The sequence below is a fragment of the Myotis brandtii genome, unplaced genomic scaffold, assembly GCF_000412655.1.
Source record: "Myotis brandtii unplaced genomic scaffold, ASM41265v1 scaffold395, whole genome shotgun sequence".
NCBI lineage: Eukaryota > Metazoa > Chordata > Mammalia > Chiroptera > Vespertilionidae > Myotis > Myotis brandtii.
Window position 1 is genome coordinate 213955 of NW_005365155.1, and position 22483 is coordinate 236437.

General features: G+C 37.9%; 1 protein-coding gene across 4 annotated transcripts in view; it reads right to left on the reverse strand.

The window, feature by feature from the left end:
- Positions 1 to 22483, reverse strand: part of RGS17 (regulator of G-protein signaling 17) — a 175159-nt gene that overhangs the window by 38234 nt on the left and 114442 nt on the right. The window lies entirely within an intron of this gene.

Consider the following 22483-nt stretch of genomic DNA (forward strand, 5'->3'; position numbering starts at 1 on the left):
TGATTATAGGGGGTGAGTATTTCTCATTTCTCCACTGATGTTTACAGTAAGGTTAACTGAGCTCCATAAATCACCATTGCGAGGTTTTTAACGACATAACATTGTGTGGAAGATCAAGTTTGTTTTTGGTGTTTTCTCACATTTGTTTTTTAAACATTCAATCTCCTTTTTGGCACTTCCGGTGCACCCTCCTGGGCTGATCTCGATAATATTGGCAATGCGCCTCATGCTGTTACATAATCTTTCCCCCCACCACCCAGATCTATTTTCATTTCATAGAGAATTGTGAAAAGATAAAAAGGGATGCAATCAAGGAGAATGACTCTGGCGGAACTTATATTACATATCATGATAAACAAGAAAACTATTGGGGTATAGAGTACCATACCTGTGACCTTACATATTAGACCAAGTGAGTTGATTTCTATATATAAGCCCAATCCTGATCTGGGACTTAGTTGCGGATAAAAAGCGAAATTTTGTTTTAGTACAATAATATCAAATTTACTATGACCTCTTTGAAAACAGAATGAATTCTGCTGAATGATGTTTTTCAGATATGTGCAATGTATGTAAATCACATGCATATGTGGTCATATGTGTAACCGAGAGCAACACATATGAAAAATGTAAAGCATTTCTGGTTATTTTGGCACTGTGACCAAATACACATCACATCTTTAGTTCTAAATACAACGATAGATACTTTTTAAAAATACTGTATTCTTGAAAAAAAAATAAGATCTCTTTAGACCAGAAAACTACAAAATGGTCAGTTAATGGGGGCTAAAGCCAGAGACATTTTGCAAATCAGGTGTGGGAACAGAAAGATGCAGAGGCCCCATACTCCAGGGGTAAAGTGCTCCACTCTGAGCTCTCCACAGGGAGACCAGATTCCAGGGCACCTGCATAGAGTCATGGGCTGTGGGTCTGCTACTCACAAAAAGATGCTGAAAACACTATCTATCCCACTCAATTGTGTCAGGCTGCAGGAGGGAGAGGATCCAGACCTGCCCTGGGCCAAGCAGCCCACAGGCTCAGTGACATGGGTCAGAGACCTGTCCAGAACCACTAATGGATGTGGGGCAGGGATCCTGAGATGCTGATGAAAGAAGGTACCGAGGGACCAGTGGAGACGAGAGAAAAGCATCACATTATGAAGAATGAGTGAGAGTGAGAAATAAACCTCTCACTTGATGTGTTTCTTGAAAACAAAAAATCTCAATAACACTGAAAAATAGGGAGCCAACTCAACAACCAGGAGATGGCTACATTCCTGATCAAATACAAAAACAGAATAATCTAAAACTAGTTTAATATGCGTATGTTTAACGTAAACAATGTGATAAAGGAAAGACTATGAGAACATTTGTGCTATTCATGCAAGAGAACAATGAATTATAAAAACAAATATAGGCAAGCAGGAAAACAAGGAGAGAGAATGAAAAACAAATGTAAAAACAAAAACACATAGTCATCAAAAATATTTGAAGAGAATAATATCTGCCCAGAATTTAGCAAAAGGTAAAAAGATGAAACACATAGGAGACAAGTACAGTGTAGCATGGAAAGGCTCCAACATATGCCCAATAAGATTTTTATCATAAGGAGAAAACTCACGGATTATCAGAGAAGTATTATTTTCAGGGAATTTGGCTGAGAACTTTCCAGAATTGAAAGAAAACACAACAAAACAAAGCCTCACATTAGAGGAGTACATGACATGCTGCCCAGAACTAATAAAAGTAGAGTCACACTTACATGCATTCTAATAGAACCACAGAAATGTGAGATAAAGAAGTAAGCTGAATTATTGCCCACAGGGCATAGCCTGTACTGACAATAGCCTTTGTGGGCAATACCAGATGCCAGAAGACAAAGGGCAAGGGAGTAGTGTTTTCCATGCGCCGAGGGAAGAAAACCATCACCTACAATTTTATAGTGAGCTAAATGCAAATTCAAGAGTGAAGATGATTTATGATATATAAATTGAGTTTATTTCTCAAATCCTTGCTGAAATCTACTTTGGCAACTATCAGTTTTTTCTTGGATCACTTCAAAAATTATATGTGTCTATATATCACTTTGCTGTACACCTGAAACTAATATAAAATAATATTGAGCCCTGACTGGTTTGGCTCAGTGGATAGAGTGTCAGCCTGCGGACTGAAGGGTCCCGGGTTCGATTCCAGTCAAGGGCATGTACCTTGGTTGCAGGCACATCCGCAGTAGGTACTGTGCAGGAGGCAGCTGATCCATGTTTCTCCCTCATTGATGTTTCTAACTCTCTATCCCTCTCCCTTCCTCTCTGTAAAAAATCAATAAAATATATTTTAAAAAAATAATATTGAATGCACACTGTGATTGACAAAAAAAATAAAAAAGGAAGATATGAGAACATTCTTTTCCTTTCAAAGTTAGGAAATATAAAACAATTACTCTTATATTTATGCATTACAATGGGATGGAATATCATACAGCTATGACAAAGAAGGAAACCTGTCATTTATGACAACCTGGATGCACTTGATGGCATTATGCTAAGTGAAATAAAGCACATAAGCAGATTGTGTGATCTCACTTATATGTGGAATCTAAAAAAGTTGAATTAGCTCTAGCTGGTATGGCTAAGTAGATAGAATGTCAGCCTGTGGACTGAAGGGTCCTGGGTTTGATTCCAGTCAAGGGCACATGCCCAGGTTGTGGGCTCCATCCCCAGTAGGGAGCATGCAGGAGGCAGCTGATCAATGAGTCTTTCTCATCATTGATTGGAATAGAGTGGTGGTTACTAAGGGCTGCGGTTGGGGGGAAGGGGGGTGATCCTGGTCAAAAGATACCAACTTGCGGTTAGAAGATGAATAAGTTCTGGAGATCTAATGCCCAGCATTGTGGTTATAGTCAATAATACTGTATTATATACTTTGAAGTTGCTAAGGGACTAGATATGAAATATTTTCATCACAAAAAATAAATCATAAATATGTGATGTGATGGAGGTGTTAGTAAACTACAGTGGTAGTCATATTGCAATATGCAGTATAAGGGTATTAAACCAACACATTGTACACCTTAAACTTATAGAGTGTTATATGTTAATTATATCTCAGTTAAAAGAATCTTTACAGTTTGAGCAATGAGCAAAATAAAACAAGCTGAAATGTAAGAGATTAATTATAAGGATATGAACTTGGATAAAAAACAACAACTGCATAAGACTAGGATGAGAGAAACATGGTTTACAGGAGCATATAAAAAATTCTAGGTCATTTCCTAGACAACAAATTCAGTAGTAATCAACTGTACCATGTAAACACAAGAGTTAATGGGAATTTAGAATATATTACTAGAAGCATTTCTTTTTTCTATAAAGTGCTGGTGACAGCTTGTCTCTGGACTTGTCAATGATTATGTTCAAGTCTGGTCACAACTGTTTAAGAAAGAAATTGAAATGTTTTCAGAAGACCAGAAGGAAGTGTGTTAAAAAAACAAAAACATCTCATAAGAATACTGCTTTTACAGCAAAGGTGTTAGCTCTAAAGAAGACTAAGATAATCAGAATAATAATTTTCTAATATTTGAAGTGATTCCATTTAGAAGATAATATAGATCTGTTTTGTAAGGGATTGGGCCTAAGCCGGCAGGTGGACATCCCCTGAGGGGTCCCAAACTATGAGAGGAGAGGATGACAGCTCTCTCAAGGTAATACCGGAGAGAGTCATTCATAATGTGCCAACAAGTTGGTGTCGTACAATGTTTTCAGGCTGGGATGTTGAAGATTCCCACCAATGTCTTTTTGCTGAGACATCATTTTACTTCTTATTGGGCAGGTTTTTATTTCCATTGGGTGGAATCCTTCTATCTCAGGGATCTACACAAAGGCTTGATGAGTGAAGAAAGAAGACTGATGGCTTGGTTTTTCATTTCACCATGAACATTGCAATTTTTATCACATGTAAAATGAACTGAGTCTCAAGTGACTCATAGTACCCACAATCAAGTCCTTATCCAACAAACTTCATTATAATTGCAGCCATCTTGTCATGTTTTGTGAAAGCATTCCCTTTTCCCATATAATTGTTGATTCAGAGTTTAGCCCACCAAAAGGTATTTGCTTAATAAGCCAAACCTATGAGGCTCTCCTTAGCACTGGGATGGACAGGGAAGCCACTCACCATGTACAGATATTTATGCCTCGTTGTGATGTATTTTCCCTTTGAATGGAAACATCTCATTGCTCAGTCTTAAATGTCTGATAACTACCCTGCTTTAGCCAAGCCCGCATATGCCTATGTAATGGAGCAAGCTTTCAATGTGACTTCTTGTCTCAAGCATATTTAGCCAATAAAAGTTGTGTCCAAACCAGTTTTTTGCTTCTTTTTTTTTTGGGGGGGGGGGGAGAATTGGGGCATATATTTTAGTGTGCTATTTTCAAAATTGTGATACAGTAGTTCCCCCTTATCTGAAGTTTCACTTTCTATAGTTTCAGTTACCTGTGGTCAACCGTGGTCTGAAAATATTAAATGGAAAATTCCAGAAATATACACTTCATTAGTTTTAAATTGTGTATTGTTCTGAGTACCTCACTTCATCTCATTCCGTAGGCATTGTATCATCTCACATCATCACAATAAGGGTGAGTCCAGTACAATAAGATATTTTGAGAGAGAGACCACATCCACATCAATTTTATTTCAGTATATTGTTATTGTTCTATTTTATTATTAGTTATTGTTGTCAATCTCTTACTGTTCCTCACTTATAAATTAAACTTCATCACAGGCATATATAGGAAAAAAATAGAATACACAGGGCTTGGTACTACCCACAGTTTCAGGCACCCCCGGGGGATCTTGGAATGTATCCCCCGAATAAGAGGGGACCATTGAACTACCCTTTCAATGCTCATCTTACTTATCATCCCGTCTCTTTCTTATTTCTTCCCATTTGGGCAGACATTGATGCATTCCTCTCAGTGCTACAAAGCATTGTGCACCCACCACTGTACTGGTAATTTGCATACAAGCCGGCTGAAATGACTGAACCCTGACACTCTAGTCTCCCCCCTTTTGGAGCCCCCAGCCCCTGGTGGAGGCACTTCCTCCAGGCAGTCCTGGCAGGCCCTCCCAGCCTGGGGGAAGCTCCTTGGCCCGGCCCCACCGTCTCTGACCTATCACTCCATATGGTTCTATAGCGGTGCCACGTGTGCCTTTCCTACAAGGCCGGGAGCTCCGTGAGTGCAGAGGCTGAGCCGTTCCTCTTCGTGTTCTTGGTGCACATGGAGGGGTCATTATGTGTCTCAATTAAGCTCCCACCAAGAAGGGGTATTTTATGAGCTGGAGACAGTCTTTTATGCCACAGAGAACCATTCCTCTATTTTGCTCAGAGGAAAGAAGTTAATTTAATGGGGAGAAATGTCTCTCATAAAGTTTATCACTTTTTTCTTCTGAAAATGTTGGGATCTATCTACTAATGTTTCTGCATTTTGGAATCTCGTATAAACCAGCATTTATGTAATTGTACACAGACATACAAAATTAGTCACTTTGATGTCCATGTCGTCAAAACGATATGTGGTAACAAAGCACATTACTTCCAGGAACTTCATCGCACGAATGAGCTTGAGAACCAGTGAGCTCAGTCAATATGTGTTAAATGAGTGAAACAAGAGACATGGGAGGCTTCTTTCTGGCACAGGTTTTCTTACAGACTCCAGATTTGCCCTGAGATAAAGGGGAAGGTCATTCAATTACCTGGCAATTTTAGAAAGTCAAGGAGACTGATACTCACACAGTAGAGCTTTTAGAAATCCAATTTTTACCTGACTTATTCGGGCTATGCTTTAGTTTAGAAAGGCAGCATTAGCTTAGGGTAAATGTTTTAGAAATTGGACCAAAAATACCTTACAGTAAGAGCACTCTTTGGCATAAACACTGCATGGGGACAATGAGAGCCCTTAGCATAACCCCGGGACTTTCCTTGTCCGTTCTAAAAAAAATGCCATGATGAACATGGAGCCATACGTGTTTCCTTAGGAAAGTACTGACTGCACTTCCATCTGCGTGACATATTCATTTTCAGGTTCATCAAACTGCTTTTTCAGAGAGCATCGTGGGGATGCTCATGATTTCAATTCACATAAAGATAAGCAAGTTACTATAAGGAAAGAAAAAAAAAAGACTTAAAATGGGAAAAGAAAAAAAAATAGAAGAGAAAACAAAACTACAATATTTGAAAAAGGGTGTGCTGGAGACCATTCCTCCTAATAATAATTATTCATACATGGATTTAAGGATGCTACAAAATCAGGGATAATCACTGTGGAAGTTTCATACAGAAAAATGTTCATATAAATACCTTAAGTGGGGTTAAGAGATTAATACTATGTGGAAGCATCCCCAGAAGGAGCTAAAACACAAAACATATCCCATTTATGTTTGTGTTTATTGCAATATCCTTGTATGCTGTTCAATCTTTTTCTACAACTAAGCCATGTAGGCCACCTCCAATTCACACTTGCTCTTCATGATACTCTCTATATGAGGAAGAGCTACACATGCCACCTCCTCAGGTGTATTCCGCGTCTGAATGAGTTAATTACCTACTGTTTCCAAAGCTACATTCTGTATAGTTTGTCTTACACCAACAGACATCGAAAAGAGAACATTTAAAGATACAATCAAGTAACCAGGAACCTTCTTCCAAAGCCCATGTTCTATTCAAGGTAAAAAAAATGTCTAAGAGGATTTATGGGGATGTTTCCCTAGAGCACATTATTATGGCTGTTTCATCAAATTTATTACTTCCCTTCAATCTGCCTTTCAGATAAGTGTTTTCAGCCAACTGGCCCATGTTATAGAGTTAATAGCAGCTCAATCTTTTTCCTTTTTTCATAAATACACCAGACAGTACACAAGCGATGCAGTCCATTCAATCAGCTCTCTTCACTCACACAGCAAAACATGTTTCCTCGTTCCAGGAAGAGTGGGCAGCCGCTTTTAGAAAGGCTGTGTGTGAAGATGAAGGGATAAAGGCTCTACCCAGAAGCCCCTGATGTGCTAGTCACATTTCACTAAGTACTATCTGAAACGCAGAAACGGCTAAGAAGTAAAATGACAGGTTATTGTTGTTTTTCTTTTTTTGGGGGGTGGGGGGAGTAGGTTAGGGAAGCATAATTATTCTCCTCCCTTATGTATGCATGGAATAGCATCATGTATATAAAAGGCTAATATGCAAAGTGTCCCCTCAGGAGTTCGACCGGGAGTTCTATCGCTTGCTATGATGGGTGCTGACCACTAGGGGGTGGCACAGAAGGCCTCTGCCAACAGCCAGAAGGCCCTGATCAGCCCTGATTGCTGGCCAGGCCTAGGGACCCTTCCCGTGCACAAATTTTGTGCATTGCTGGCCAGGCCGAGGGACCCTTCCCGTGCACAAATTTTGTGCACCGGGCCTCTAGTTGGTAATATAAGGAATCCTGTTGTTTTTGGTTTGTTTTCTTTCAAAGAGTAACTCTTGGGGGAGAAGTGGATATTGGCAGTAATATCCAGAACATAATAAAATATACCAGGGATGATAAATATGTACTCAGAATTCTAGAGTTGTTGTGAGATATTAAATAACTCTCTCCACACACAGATATATATGTACTAGTGGCCTGGTGCATGGATTTATGCACATTGAAGGGAAATTAAGTAGAAGAAATATGTTAAATATTGCTATTTTCCCTTTCTCTATAATAGAAGTGTCAGAGATTAAAGAAAATTAGTAAAATGTGTATGAAAATAATATATAAATTGATTAATAAATAAACAATAACAACATGATATAACAACAAAGACATGATATAAAACAACAAAAACATGATATAAAAACAACATTGATAGACTCACTGATGAATTGATTAAACTTATTTTAATATCTCCCTGTATACCACATTAAGAGTAAAAATACTTTCAGAGTTCTTGACTAACTTCCCTTGTGATGAAGTATTTACAACTTTAAGTTTAATGTCACATGCTTTTTAAACTCGAGAGAAAGGAACATATAACTGACCATGTCCGAAAAAGGGTTCAGGTAAGAATATTCCTACTCTGTCTAGAGTTTGTCCTTGTGATTTATTAATAGTCATCGCAAATGCTGGCATCACGGGAAACTGTCTTTGAATTAATCTAAGTGGGAGGCCAGTGTCAGATGGGGATAAATATCACACATGCACGAGTCAACGTTTATTTTTAAATTGCCAGTGCACGTCATATGTACCAGCCAGTCGGTCGGATGGTTGGATGGACATATGGTTGGTCACTTAGCCTTTTATATATATAGATATACGTATATGTATATTTATGGTACTGAATATATGGTTTATATGCATATACATATATGTTGTATATACGTATACATGTATATATGTATATATGTGTGTATGGTACTGAATATATGGTTTATATGCATATACATATATGTTGTGTGTATGTATACATATATGTGTGTGTATATATGTATATATGTATACACACATATAGAGAGAGAGACACACACATTCAGAGAGAGAGAAAGAGAGAGAGAAACTAAGCACAATGATGAGCACATAGCAAGTACTCAATGATCATCAGCTATTCTCCTTGTCATCGTAATTCCTACTTCATCTATGACACTTTCCGGCCTCACTAATGCTCTGGATGCACTGTTGGTGGTAAAGGACCAGGGTTTGTTTTGTCTTTGTTTTTTTTAATTTCCAATCAGCATGGAGCTATACTTTGGTTAAATACAATAAAAATAAATAACAAAATGAAAAGATCCCATGGAATATATAAGACCCAATTAGTTTTTGCTATTAGATTTTGTAGACATAAAATTAGCATCAAATTGCTTTAACATTTCTAATTGCTTAGCCTCAATGTTCTTTACTTACTTTGTCATGGACCAATAACAAAGGCTTTGCCCATCAGCACATGGATGACGTGTGATCACACACTGAGTAGCAATGTTCTAATACTCATTGTCTGTGCCAAAGGTCAGAAAATGCATTTTATAGTCTAATATAGTAGTTGAGAGTTCAAATTATAGCTCTACCTCTTACGCGTTACCAAACCATCTTGAGCCCTAGGTCATGGGATTATAAAATGAAGATAATAGCATTACCCAATTCACCAGGATGTGTGAAGATTAAAGGAAAAGATCCTTGTAATAAGCATAGTGCTGGGAACATGGCAACCTCTCAATTTATGTTAATTATACTTATTTTTACGTGTTTGCCTTTTCTGTACAAGTGTTTTGAAGATAAGGGGACTTATAGAATTATTTGCATCCGCAGCATCTACTTAAGATAGAGCCCACCTGTCACTGGCCACCCAGTGAATGTGGATTATATTGATTTGTCATGTACAGACAGAAATATTAGTATGCACAGGAGGGTGAAAAAGTGTAAGCAATTCACATGCTGTTGGGAAAATGCCTTGCATTGCTCTGTTCCATGAATTACTGGATTTTGTCTATCTCTCCTGGTGGTCTAGGCTTCTATACATTTCCAAAGTAACAGCTAAATTTCTCTACCAGTAGGGAGATTATAAGAGTCAGTGCTTATTTAAATACCTGTTGGTGGTTCATTATACCAATAAATTTACAGTAGTTTGTTTCCATTAGATATGAACTATGAGATATTTGATCCAAAGTTAAAAACATATAGGTTGTGGCTTATAATTGAAGATTTATGAATACCAGAAAATCATCGAACATACATATGTTAAGTTCCTACTATGTACAGTTCATAACAGGCCAAAGATAGTGTCTTAGACCTAAAAATAAGATGAAAATGAAATGCAAGAGGTGTGTTAGAATTCAGATGTCTTTTAGGAATGTTAAGATGTGTTTCATGTCACTCTTGAAATATAATGAGGAGTGCTTTTTCCAGCACATAAAAATTACTGTGGAGAAAATGAGCCCCTCTGTCCCCCAGAAAAGAGCTGTCCCCGCTGGTGACATACATGTACACAGTTTTTTACATTTCCGAAGCTGATAGCTGATAGTGTTGCCAGTGGCTTGTTGTACAACAATTTAGTTCTGGCTGTTCACTTACATATAATCAGCACAGCTAAAGTCAGTGTTTCCGAGTTTTAACAGGCAGACAAAATCGATTCAACATGACTAGTATTTCTCCTAATAACACACCCCCTTCGCTGTGTTTGGCTCTGCATCCCTTGTTTAAACTTGTCACATAAAACATATTCTTAAGAGCGCTATTCATTTTCAACAGCTTCCTCACAACAAAACTCCCTGTTAACAGCAGAATAGATGTCAGAAAGCCTTGAAACTCTCTAGTTACCATATTGAACACGACTGCGGAGTGGAGGGAAAAGGGAATGTTTCCTTAATGCTGTAATTGGCCAGAAAAGGCTGCCTTCCCAGTTACCAGGCATAAAGCTGTTATAAACAGGATACGACTTATTAAAAATTCCTCCTTAGCCTTAGCAAATTAGATGTTGCCAGCAACCCTTAATTTCATCATTAATTGGGTTGGTAACATTTTAGAAAGGATTTTTGTACTGCCCAGCCGGTGTGTCTCAGTGGTTGAGCATCAAGCCATGAACCAGGAGGTCAGGGATCCATTCCAGGTCAGAGCACATGTCCGGGTTTCCATTCCCAGTAGGGGGCGTGCAGGAGGCAGCCGATCAGTGATTCTCTCTGATCATTGATGTTTCTATCTCTCTCTTCCTCTCCCTTCCTCTAAAAGAAGTGGAAAAAAAAGAAAGAATTTCTGCACATACAGCAATCCAGTATCCAAGATACCTTGTTGATTGATGGATTGATTGTTGTCCTTTGATATAGCAACCTCAGTTTGGGGAAAAGAACCCAAATCCATTCTCTGAGCTCTCCTTTTGAGACACTGCTAAGCGAGAAGAAGCTTGGGGAGGCAGGACGTGGAATTCAGCATGAAGCCATGAGCTGCCCGGCCTGGATGCTGATCAGAATAGAGAGCAGAATTGGGCTGATTATTTCAACTACGTGAATTTACAAAGTGATGAGTGAGTGACAATACAAATAAATGAGCTCATGCATCTTATTCTGTGCTCTATTGAAAGATTATTTACATGGATCAAATTAAGTAATCTAGCTTTAAATAAATGGAAAATAATTTGATTTATTTTGTAAAATGTCATTCTTATTTGTCTTTCACAAGTAAACCTAGTTCAATATTGATATTATATACAGAGAAAAACACATGGAAATTTTGTATAGAATAACAATGAAAGGATTCTTTTGAGTAGTGTTAGAAGAAATCATAGCTATTTAGAGAGAGATTAAAATTAATTAAATCTTCCAAATATATACCAAAATATACTCTAAATATATTCCAGATATAGATGTGAAAGTTAAAAATATACAAATAGTAAAGAAAACACGTGTGAAGTCTTATAACCCAGGAGAAGGGAAAGTCTTGCAAATGATTATCAAATTCTAGAAAAACATAAAAGACTATTTCAATGGCAGAAAAGCACAGAAAACAAACAAAAACACCACCATGAGCACAATCTATAGACTGATGATGACAAAGGGGAAGAAAATATTTTTAATTTACAGCTTAAAGGGCTAATTTCCACATAAATAAAGAGCTCTTTTAAAGAAGAAGCAAAAACCGAGGAAAATGGACAAAAGATATACATATATGGTTCACTAAAAGGAAATATATAATTGCACTTTAAGATAAGAAAACAAACTTTAACCTTACACTTAACAAAAGAAATACAAATTGTATTACATTGCTATGTTGCTTTCCAAATATCAGATTTATGAATCAAAAGCTAGGCAACATGTCAGGAAAGCAATGGAGAAAGAGCTACTTTCAATCTACTACTAGAGGGAAAACAAGATCATTCAGCCCTTATGGAGGGTAATCTGGTTGTATCCAATAAAAGTACATATACATTTATACTTCGATGTAGCCAATCTCGTCTCCAAGAATCTATGATGAAGATTCATCTCTATAAATATGAAACAACACATGCATGTTATACATTACAATGTAATTTAGAGTAAAAAAAAGATGGGAAGCAACCAAAATGTCCATGAAGATGGGGGCTGGCGGGATAAACTACGAAACATTCTGTGGATAAAGTGTTCGTCAAATCTTTTCCCTTCTGCATGAGGATTGGCGAACTGTCCAACTACTGTGCTCCTGGCAACTTGATAAAATAGGATTTCAACCATATCCCAGCAATATTGCCTGAGATGAAAATGACCGGTGGCTGGTAAATTGCATCTAGATTGGTGGCGGGGGAGGGGGGATTGTAAACAAATTATAAATATCTTCACTGAGGATGGTGACTTTTGTAACTAGGCTTCTGCCTTATGGGGACCCTGAAAACTATGCCTATGGAGTTGTTATAAGAGATACTGCCTCAGAATGAACTGGTGATTATAATAGAATCAGGGACATAGAAAGGGAATGGACTGACTATTCTTGGGGGGGAAAGGGGTGTGGGAGATGCGGGAAGAGACTGGACAAAAATCGTGCACCTATGGATGAGGACAGTGGGTGGGGAGTGAGGGCGGAGGGTGGGGCGGGAACTGAGAGGAGGGGAGTTATGGGGGGGAAAAAGAGGAACAAATGTAATAATCTGAACAATAAAGATTTAATTTAAAAAAAAAAAAGATACTGTCTCCCTGACAGCCATGGTGCCTTCCCACCCCCTACCCTCTTCCTACTCCCACTCCACCTGCTGTGGATCTCATCTCCTTGCCCTGAGGTGTGTCATGTGGGAGAAGGGCTGCTGGACTGCCTTTGAGCCTTCACCGGCTTGGACTGCGCTATGGATTTCTGCTGAGAGGAACACTGGGGCTACCTTGGGGCTTCTGTCTTTGTCCTTCTAAGTAAACCAATAGTCTCCAGGGTCTGAATGGTTAGGAAAACTCGCTTTTACAAAATGGAGAACTATGCAACTGTACAAATAATAACAATCTCTGTGACTGACAAAATAATTTCTAGCACATCTGTGTTAAATGAGGAAATAAATGGACAGAATCATGTTTTGTGTGGGTATATAAAAGGAAGTAGAATACATGTGAGTGTGATACACACACATACATACATATACATATTTGCATAAATATTTATATACTTTTACCAAAAAGTGACAAGAGGAGGGCAAGCCAGATGTGATCGTGGTTCCGTTAGAGGGTGGGCAGGGATAAAGTAGAGGGAATAGGGACAATTAGAAGTCAGATTTTCAGATTATAACTTTTTACATGGTTATGACTTTTGAACCATATATTTTTTAAAATATATTTTTTATTGATTTCAGAGAGGAAGGGAGAGGGAGAGAGAGCTATAAATATCAATGATGAGAGAGAATCATTGATTGGCTGCCTCCTGCACACCCCCTACTGGGGATCGAGCCTGCAATCTGGGCATGTGTCTTTGACTGGAATTGAACCCAGGACCCTTCAGTCCCCAGGCCGACACTCTATCCACTGAGCCAAACCAGCTAGGGCGATGTCTGCAGTTCTTTACCTGAAAAATAGCCTCCTCTCTAGAAACCTCCCCTACAAATTCCAGTCTCCATCTTCCCCAAGCAAAGCTTGTATCACTACTTGTTTAGTTGATTTTGATGGTAAGAAAACATGTGTCTCATTTACAATGAATATGTTATGAAGCTAAGAAAGTTAGTTTTCTCCATCAGTTTTTAGGGGATAGGTGAATACAGTTTCCTTCACAGATTTTACAAAAGTTCTCTTTCGGTAAAAAAACAAAACAAAAACCAGCTTAAGGCCTATGCCATAATCAGATTTATGGGAGATAAACACTGTGTTATTTCTTTAAAAATTTTAATAAATGAACCATTTTCTTCAGGAAAGCTTGCAGAAAGAAAAGCTGGCAGAATGGCAAGTCTGTTTTTATGGAAATAAGGCCATTAGTTCATCTTTGATGAACACGACTCATTAATTCTTGAACCATACTGGTGGGGAGGAGAGAAGGAGAAACAAACAAGAAACAGAACCAGTAAATATTATTCCAGCCTTAGATCCTGGAATTGAAACATAAGAACTGCTACAACACGACCTAAATTTAAATTCAAAGAACCATATTGTAACAAAGAAAATCTGAGATTGTAAGCTAAAATTACTTATATTTGTTGATGCTGCAAACTATAAAATGGCATGCTTATCTTGAGGAGACAATGTTAGTTTCACCATGTTAAAATCTGCAATATAGTTTTCCAGATAAAGGGTTTATTTTTATTTTATTTTTACTTTTTAAATACATCTTTACTAATTTTAGAGAGAAAGGGAGAGGGGAGAGAGAGAGAGAGAGAGAGAGAGAGAGAGAGACAGAGAGACAGAGAGAGACAGAGACATCAATGGTGAGAATCATTGATTGGCTGCTTCCTGCACAATCTGGGGATCGAACCCACAATCTGGGCATACACACACACACACACACACACACGCACACACACACCAGCCTGGATAAAGATCCAGAACAGAAGAAACAGCAGTGTTTTCCTACTGCATCCCTGTCGGGCCTTGCTCTGGATGTTTAAATACAGATCCTGTGTCCATGATCCCCTTAGAAATCTGTGAGCTACCGACAGGCCCTTAACAAATGTATTTTCTGTTTTATACTAGAGTAGATTCTATATCTGATTGACACAGAAATCAAGACAATTACATGGGGGTCAGTGGCAACCAGAGGATGGGCTGTATTAACACAGTCACAGATGTTGGACTGATTGGAGGAGGGTGAGGTACAAAGGAGAGGTACAGGACAGGAGCCAGCTGGCGTAAACAACTCTCAGAAAAGTCTGGTTGTGAAGGGGAGAGGAATGATGGAGAAAAGCTGGAAAAGGATGTAGAGTCATAGAGGGAAGTTTTCTTTTGAAAGATGAAAGTGATTTAAGGTTCCTGAGAAGACTGGGATGTAAGACAAAGGACAGGAGGAGATCACGTTAGCTAGAAGCTGTGCCTCCTTGAATGTAGTAGAAGGTTATGTAGGTACAGTCCAATGTACAGCTTCCGGAACTCCGGAGTGGCTGGGAATGTTTGTTCTGGAAAAGCTCTAACTGGTGCAAGAAGAGGAGCTGAAAAATGCGTAGGGAATTCCAAACGGTGAGTATATAGAAGTTATATGCAGTGAGCTATATAGAAAAAGACTCAAAATCATTGGTGTATTACTTAATTGAATACATTTATATGCTATTTTCATTTAGATATGTGAACAATATAACCATGTTATGAATATTTAGATAACACAGCAAGAAAAAATTCAATGCACAGGCCTGATAATTTCTCAAGGCTTTTAAAATTATGGTTTTAAAAAATGTGATGCTCAGTTATTTCTGTAAGGCATTCTTACTAGTGGCAATAGGATATATATGCAAATAGTATAGGACCTACTGTTTGTTACACTTAGGATAATTGTGTTTCAATCTTATACAGTATTCACAGTCATCATTGTAATGTATAATATTTAATTGCCATAATTTACTTAGCCTTTTCTCTCTTGCTAGCCATGGCTATCCCTAATCTCACTCATTGCACAGATTTGAATTATAGCTCTGAAAAGGACCTCAGGGGTTATCAGGTGTCACATTCTCTTCATACAGAGAAGACCAAGCTACAAAGAAGGCCAATAATCCCATTAGGATCATACAGCAAATGAGCAGTAGAGGCTAGGCCAGACCCCTGCACCCTAACATGGACAAAGGGCAGGTTAGCAGAACCGATTGAACCTGCACTCTTCTAGCTCAATACTTCTCAAAGTTCTAGTCTGTACAAGGCTTCTTACTGGTCCACAATGAGATGAGGGGTTTGCAAATGAATAAGGGAAGCAGTGCACTGACTTCTATTCTGTGACTGATCAGTAACTGTTAGCCCATAGACCAGCTGTAATCCATGGGTTAGCCTTCGAGTAGTACAGGTCTAATTGAAGGAAAAATCACTCCCAAAATGTCTGGCTCTCCCCGTACCAACGAGTAAATATTATGTTGGAGTTTCATAGCCACATTTACTTCATTACCCTTACATTTTCTTCATTAACAAAATAATGTAAGTGCCCAAGTTACTGACCTTCCAAAACCAGAGCAAACATACCGGGTCTACAAGTATAACATGACACGCTTACTGTGCAGGTGTATGTGACTTTATTCAGAGGGTGTCCCATAGGAAAGTGGAGTGTTGAGGAAGTGGCTGTACTTTTAACCTGGTCAACTTTTTTGCTTGATAATTTAGCAGAATTCTTAGGATCCGTGTTTGTCTGTATGTGTCTGAGAGAAATAAACCTTTGAAAAATAATTATATCTCTACTTATTCCCAGCCTTCAGCTATTCCTAACTAATACTAAACTAATTGGTTGTAAAATTTTTTTATGGATTTAGTCACCAAATGCACTGTGGTAATTGTATCCTGTTTTTGTGTTTTGGTCCACAACCTGGAGAAAATGACAATACTAAAGAAAAAGAAAAAAAAAAAGGATGCAGAACGCATGACACCATGATTCACCATACCCATTGTGAATTGATTTTTAGAACAAATGAAAAATTTGGATAGGGTGCTTTAAAAAATATATTCTATAATTAATAGGCTATCTGAAATTTAATTCTAAGCCTGAGAAAAATTATCATCGAATCACTAGGGCAAAATAGAACACCAGCGATCATTGACTTCATTTCCCACTTTATAAATCAGCCTGCACATCAATTATGCTGAAAAGAAATGATGAATCCTGTTTAGAGATCTCTAGAGGAAGAAGTGATGCCACAATCACTGTATTAGGTAACATATTTACAGCTACCCTGAAGGAAACACTTTCACTAACTCCTACATGCCCCTTCCTGATCGGCTATATTCTTTCAGTTCAGAATGCTTAAGCATTCCTGGCAATATTCAAAACACATGGAATACAGTATTAAATGTTTTAATTGTCACAAACACACTAACAAGTAGGTACTAGTATTTAACTCCATCATATAAAGGATTGGGAACTAAATTAAAGGTTAATGATATAACTTGCTCTAGACTAAACATAAAGATGCCAGATGTGAGCCCAGGAATCTGTGCTCTTCACCACTAGCTTATGTTTCTCTCCTGGAAATGACAGTATTTTGATATCAGTGTTCTAAAGTAACGCCCCATTAATTTGGTAGTTTCGTCAGAGTGCTTCTTGTCTTTACCGACCTCCAACCCCGTTTTTCTTCATTCTTCCTTTTAATAAAGAATGAACAATTATACATGGCTTGGGGCAGAACGGGCTTGGGATATCATAAAATTAAAGTGACACAGTCCACTTAAAAAAAAATCCCTCCAAGCTACAATGTCAAGTGAGACTTGGAAATGCTAGAGGTCAGAACATTGCTCACAAATTATCCCGGTACAATTTAGCGTATGAGTTTTTTGGAATTACACAAAAAGCATCTGATGACTCATATAACTTGTACCATAGATGTGTTTTGCTGTTGTACGATCCTTTTAGTCCAAGTACCCTGAGGAACAAAGTGTTAGAGAAGCTGTTATGGTTTCAATTTCCCTCTATGACTTGCTTTCATTTGAAAACCAGAAAAGGAGGGAAAATGGACTGACCAGCTCCTGACATTATCGGAGCTTCAGAATACTAAATTTCCACTTTCTTTGTATCAGGAGAGAGAATGCTACCTTGATGCAAAACAAACAAACAAAAACAAAAAGCAAGACCTATTGCAGAGGTGGAAAAACAAACAAACAAACAAAAAACAATTATAGGAAATTCAGGACACTGAATACATTAAGGAAGGCTGGTTCCGTGTTATAAGGAAATAGTTACAAGGAAATAGAAGAGTTTTGCTTCACAATTCTTAATTCCTGTAGTTCTTAAAGGTGTTTTCAATACAGTGGTTACTTGAAAATTACATAAGCAATCCATGGGAGAAGGACAGAGGTCTCAAAACTTTTTCCCAGCTCTTCCTTCCTCCCTCCCTCTCTCCCTCCCTCCCTCCCTTTCTTTTTTTCTTTCTTTCTTTACTTTATTGTTGACAGTATTATAGATCTCTCCCATTCCCCCCTGTCCCCATCCTCCCAGCCCACCACCCCAGGTCTTCACCACCCTATTGCCTGTGTCTCTTTCTTTCTCTTTCTTTCTTTCTTCTTTCTTTCCCTTCCTTCCTTCCTTCTTTCTTTTCTTTTCTTTTCTCTTTTCTTCCTTCCTTCCTTCCTTCCTTCCTTCCTTATTTACACACAGACATATACAGGGGTGAGCAAAAGTAGGTTTACAGTTGAGTACATGAAACCAGTTTTTTCTTATATTATTATCTATTAATTATTATATTCTTTGTATTATTTCCAAACAGCTGTAAACCTACTCTTGCCAACCCCCATATTTTCATTGGATGGTTTTTATGCCTTCTCCCAAACAGACTACCCAATTTTGTTATAAATTACATCTCTATTCTATATAATAAAAGGCTAATATGGAAATTGTCTCCTCAGGAGTTCAACCAACTGAGAGTTCGACCACTTGCTATGATATGTGATGACCACCAGGGGGCAATGCAAAATGAAGGTCCTGGCTGGTAGCCAGCAGCGAGGGGTGGGGGCAGTGAGTGGGGGGGAAGGAAGGCCCCGATTGGCCCTGATCGCTGGCCAGGCCTAAGGACCCTACCCATGCATGAATTTTGTGCACCGAGCCTCTAGTAAAACATATTTGAATTAGGATGTTCAATTAAAAAATTTTAAATCTTTTTTTAATTACCACATTCACTGATTGAGTATTACTTTCTGGTTTATGTATATATAAGATAATATAATGTTATGTTATTTATAACATAATCTTCATAAATAAAAGAAGTAAGATGAGCATTTATCTGTAAAAAATAACAATTTTATTAGCAATGCAACACCTCAGATATGTCCATTAAAAGCTTTATATTTGTTTGGTATGTGTTTGTGGAAATTTCAGAAAGAGTCATTATAATGTTTTAGAATATTCATATCATTTTTATTCATACATCATGGATATGCTATTTATTTTTGTGTATGGATTCCTATGTTCTCATTAATGTGTCTGTCATGGAGTATGTGATCAATGAGGTAAATATTGTGTTTTATAGTAATTGTCATCTAAGACCTAAGCAGAAAGCTGCAAGTATAATGAGTATTCAGTAAGCATATTGAGTTGATGGTGACAGGGCTGATATTGGAGCACCATGCTCTTGAATTGTTTTCAATGGAGATCTGCCAACATTTTGGTGAAATATCATTGGACAACTCTTATTTTATGCTGGCATTTTTCCAGGGTGAACAGACTTTGAGGTGACTATTACAACTATTTTTTCCCATTTTTTTATTGTGGTAAAATACACTAATATAAAATTTATCATAGTAATTTTTAAGTGTACAGTTCATTGTTATTAAATACATTCATAATGTATTACTTGCATCATAATCCTTTTCCAGAACTTTTTTCATCTTATAAAGCCACAACTCTATGTCCATTAAACTCCACATTCTCTCTCCACCTACCCCTAACAAGCACCATTCTACTTTCTGCTTCTATAATTTTGATTACTAATAATCATCACATTTTTTTAGAAAAATAATTTAAATAATTTGGGGAAAAAATAGAAATCTAAGGGACATTCTCTGGGGGTGGAAAACAGTAATGAAATTCAATTTTGTTCAATCATTTGCAAATTACTTAGAGATCTTGAGTAGCAGAGAGAGAAAATCATGTTGTTTCATAATGAAGCATTTTTATATGAAAAAGTCTCTTAAAAGAAATATAAGGGGGGTGTATCTTCCCCCCATGTGACAGATATTTAAATAAAAAATAGAAGTATCAAAAAGAATGCAGCGTGAATGAAACAGGAGAAAGATTTCTGAAGTAGGCTGTTATGTTCACTATTTTATTTTATTTTTATTTTTAAATATATTTTATTGATTTTTTTACAGAGAGGAAGGGAGAAGGATAGAGAGTTAGAAACATCGATGAGAGAGAAACATCGATCAGCTGCCTCCTGCACACTCCCCACTGGGGATGTGCCCGCAAACAAGGTACATGCCCTTGACCAGAATCGAACCCAGGACCCTTGAGTCTGCAGGCCGATGCTCTATCTACTGAGCCAAACCGGTTAGGGCTATGTTCACTATTTTAAATCTTTCTACTTTGTGTTCTGGAAAATGCTGCAATTTAAATAATTTTGAAATTGATGCCAGATGTATTTACTCTAGGAATATCTGTCCACTTAATAACTGAATCTGTAGTACAGCAGACTTTTAAATTATATACACTATTGTACATAGGTATAGAACTGAATTTCTAAAACCACTGCAAATGAGTCTCTGAAATAAATACTTTAAGAGGAAGAATCTCAAACTGGTTACCAGAATGCCATTCCTCCAACTTTCTTAACAGATTATGAAAAAAAACACAAAACGATTTAATGACATTTTACTCCTATTTGCTGATTTGTGAAAAGGATGCAGAACTCTCCATATAGAAAGGCACTTGATTATTTAGATTCTATAAGAAATACGGATAGCTTGGTTTGCAAATAACTACAAATAATACTTAGGATCCAAATTGCTTTAAAAACTTGAATATATCATCTTCATTTCTCCAAAACATACAGTTTGTCTTATCATCATCCAGCTATCAAGGTTTAGACATCATTTATCTATAAATGTTACGTCCAAGAAATCTAAGGGAAAAATGAGAGTTTTCGCGGAGCTAACAATCTTGAGAGAAGAAAGAGACATAAATAGATAATTCATCCTGTCATAGGAGTAAGGCTTTGATGATGGAGGTATGAACAAAGTCTTCTTGAAATCCAGCAGAGAGGGCTGGAGTGGCTTCCCAAAGTTGTGACATTGCAATAGGGTATTAATGGTGAGGGGAAGACAAGCAGGTGGCCAGGTAGAAGACACATCCCCTGTAGGGTTAGGGAAGGGCCTAAAGCTCTGGGGAAAAGTGACTTCAAAGAGGCTGAAGTCAGGCCCTGTCCCTCACTTGCTGTGTAATATAGAAATGTTATTAGCCTCTCTTGGCTGTGTCCTTATTTGGGAAAAGATGGGGAGGATAACAGGACTACTGTATTGTGAGGATTTTGTGATGCATGCGCAATGCTGGCGACGTTTGCTCCCCACTTGAACACTCAATAAGCATGAGCTGTTGCAAACTGGTCATCCTGGGTGTCAACGTGGGTTCATGACCTTATCACATTGAAACAGCCATTTAATCTCATCGGGTTTCCTCGACCTTGTCTATATCAGGAGGAGGATCAAACCAGATGATCTTCTCAAGTCTCTTGCAGCTCATAGACTCTTCTTGCTAAAAGGCCATTGCCACAAACATCCCTACTTCATATTTATCCCTAAAACTTGGGAATATTTTTTCTATAAGGAAAATGTCCCATTACAAAATTTCAACATGTTAAATTTGATGAATGAAAGAGTCATAGAACTGGCCTTCGTGTGTTCAGGTGGATTCACTTAACACTGAAAACCCCTGACTTTATCTCAGATAGATTAACTTTTTTTTTGAAGGACTTCAGAAACATGATAGAAAGTATCTGAAAAAAACATGGCCAAAGGTAGAGACTGCTCCTTCTTCATAACAGTGCTTCACCTCTAAATATAACATTGGCAAGAGGGAAACTGGCTAGAACCTATTTGTTTTGTGGCTGCTTCAACTCAGTCTCTTGTTGGATTGTAACTTAAGAATAAAATGTAATAGCTTAACAGACACTATGACTTATCTCTTCCTTGACAAATTATGGAAAAAGCAGTGAACAACTCAGCTGGTGTTTGTGGTTTTTGATAAAAATATGTATTATAATGGCATGAGAGAATGGTCAGATATTTAAGAGCAAAGGCAGGGAAAAAAGCCCTGTGGGTTTAAACGTTCTTTACATACTTTTCTTCTTTAATTCAACAGATGTTTATTGACCAACTATTATGTGCCTAGTAGCGTTAGACAATAGCAACGCACAGATGGATTTTAAAAGAGATTTAACACCCAGGAGGAGTGAGAAGACACCAAGGAGACGAAGGGCAATGAATTACCGGAGTTTAGGTCCCTGTGTGGTCCAAGGATTGCAGCAGTGTGGGAAAAGGTTGAGTTAATAATATGGGTAAGGTCAGATAATGGGATGCCCAAAAGGGAGGTTATGGAAGAGTTGTAGAATTATATCATGTGTCAGTTTAAGGAGGCAAGAGATGGGAATGAGTGTCTAGCATAAGATAAAGAACAAGATTAGAGGGAAGGAGGAGGTGAAGGGATGCTAGGATGCATCTCTAATATCATTAAGAACAGCCCTGACCGGTTTGGCTCAGTGGATAGAGCGTCGGCCTGCGGACTCAAGGGTCCCAGGTTCGATTCCGGTCAAGGGCATGTACCTCGGTTGCGGGCACATCCCCAGTGGGGGATATGCAGGAGGCAGCTGATTGATGTTTCTCTTTCATCGATGTTTCTGACTCTCTATCCCTCTCCCTTCCTCTCTGTAAAAAATCAATAAAATATATT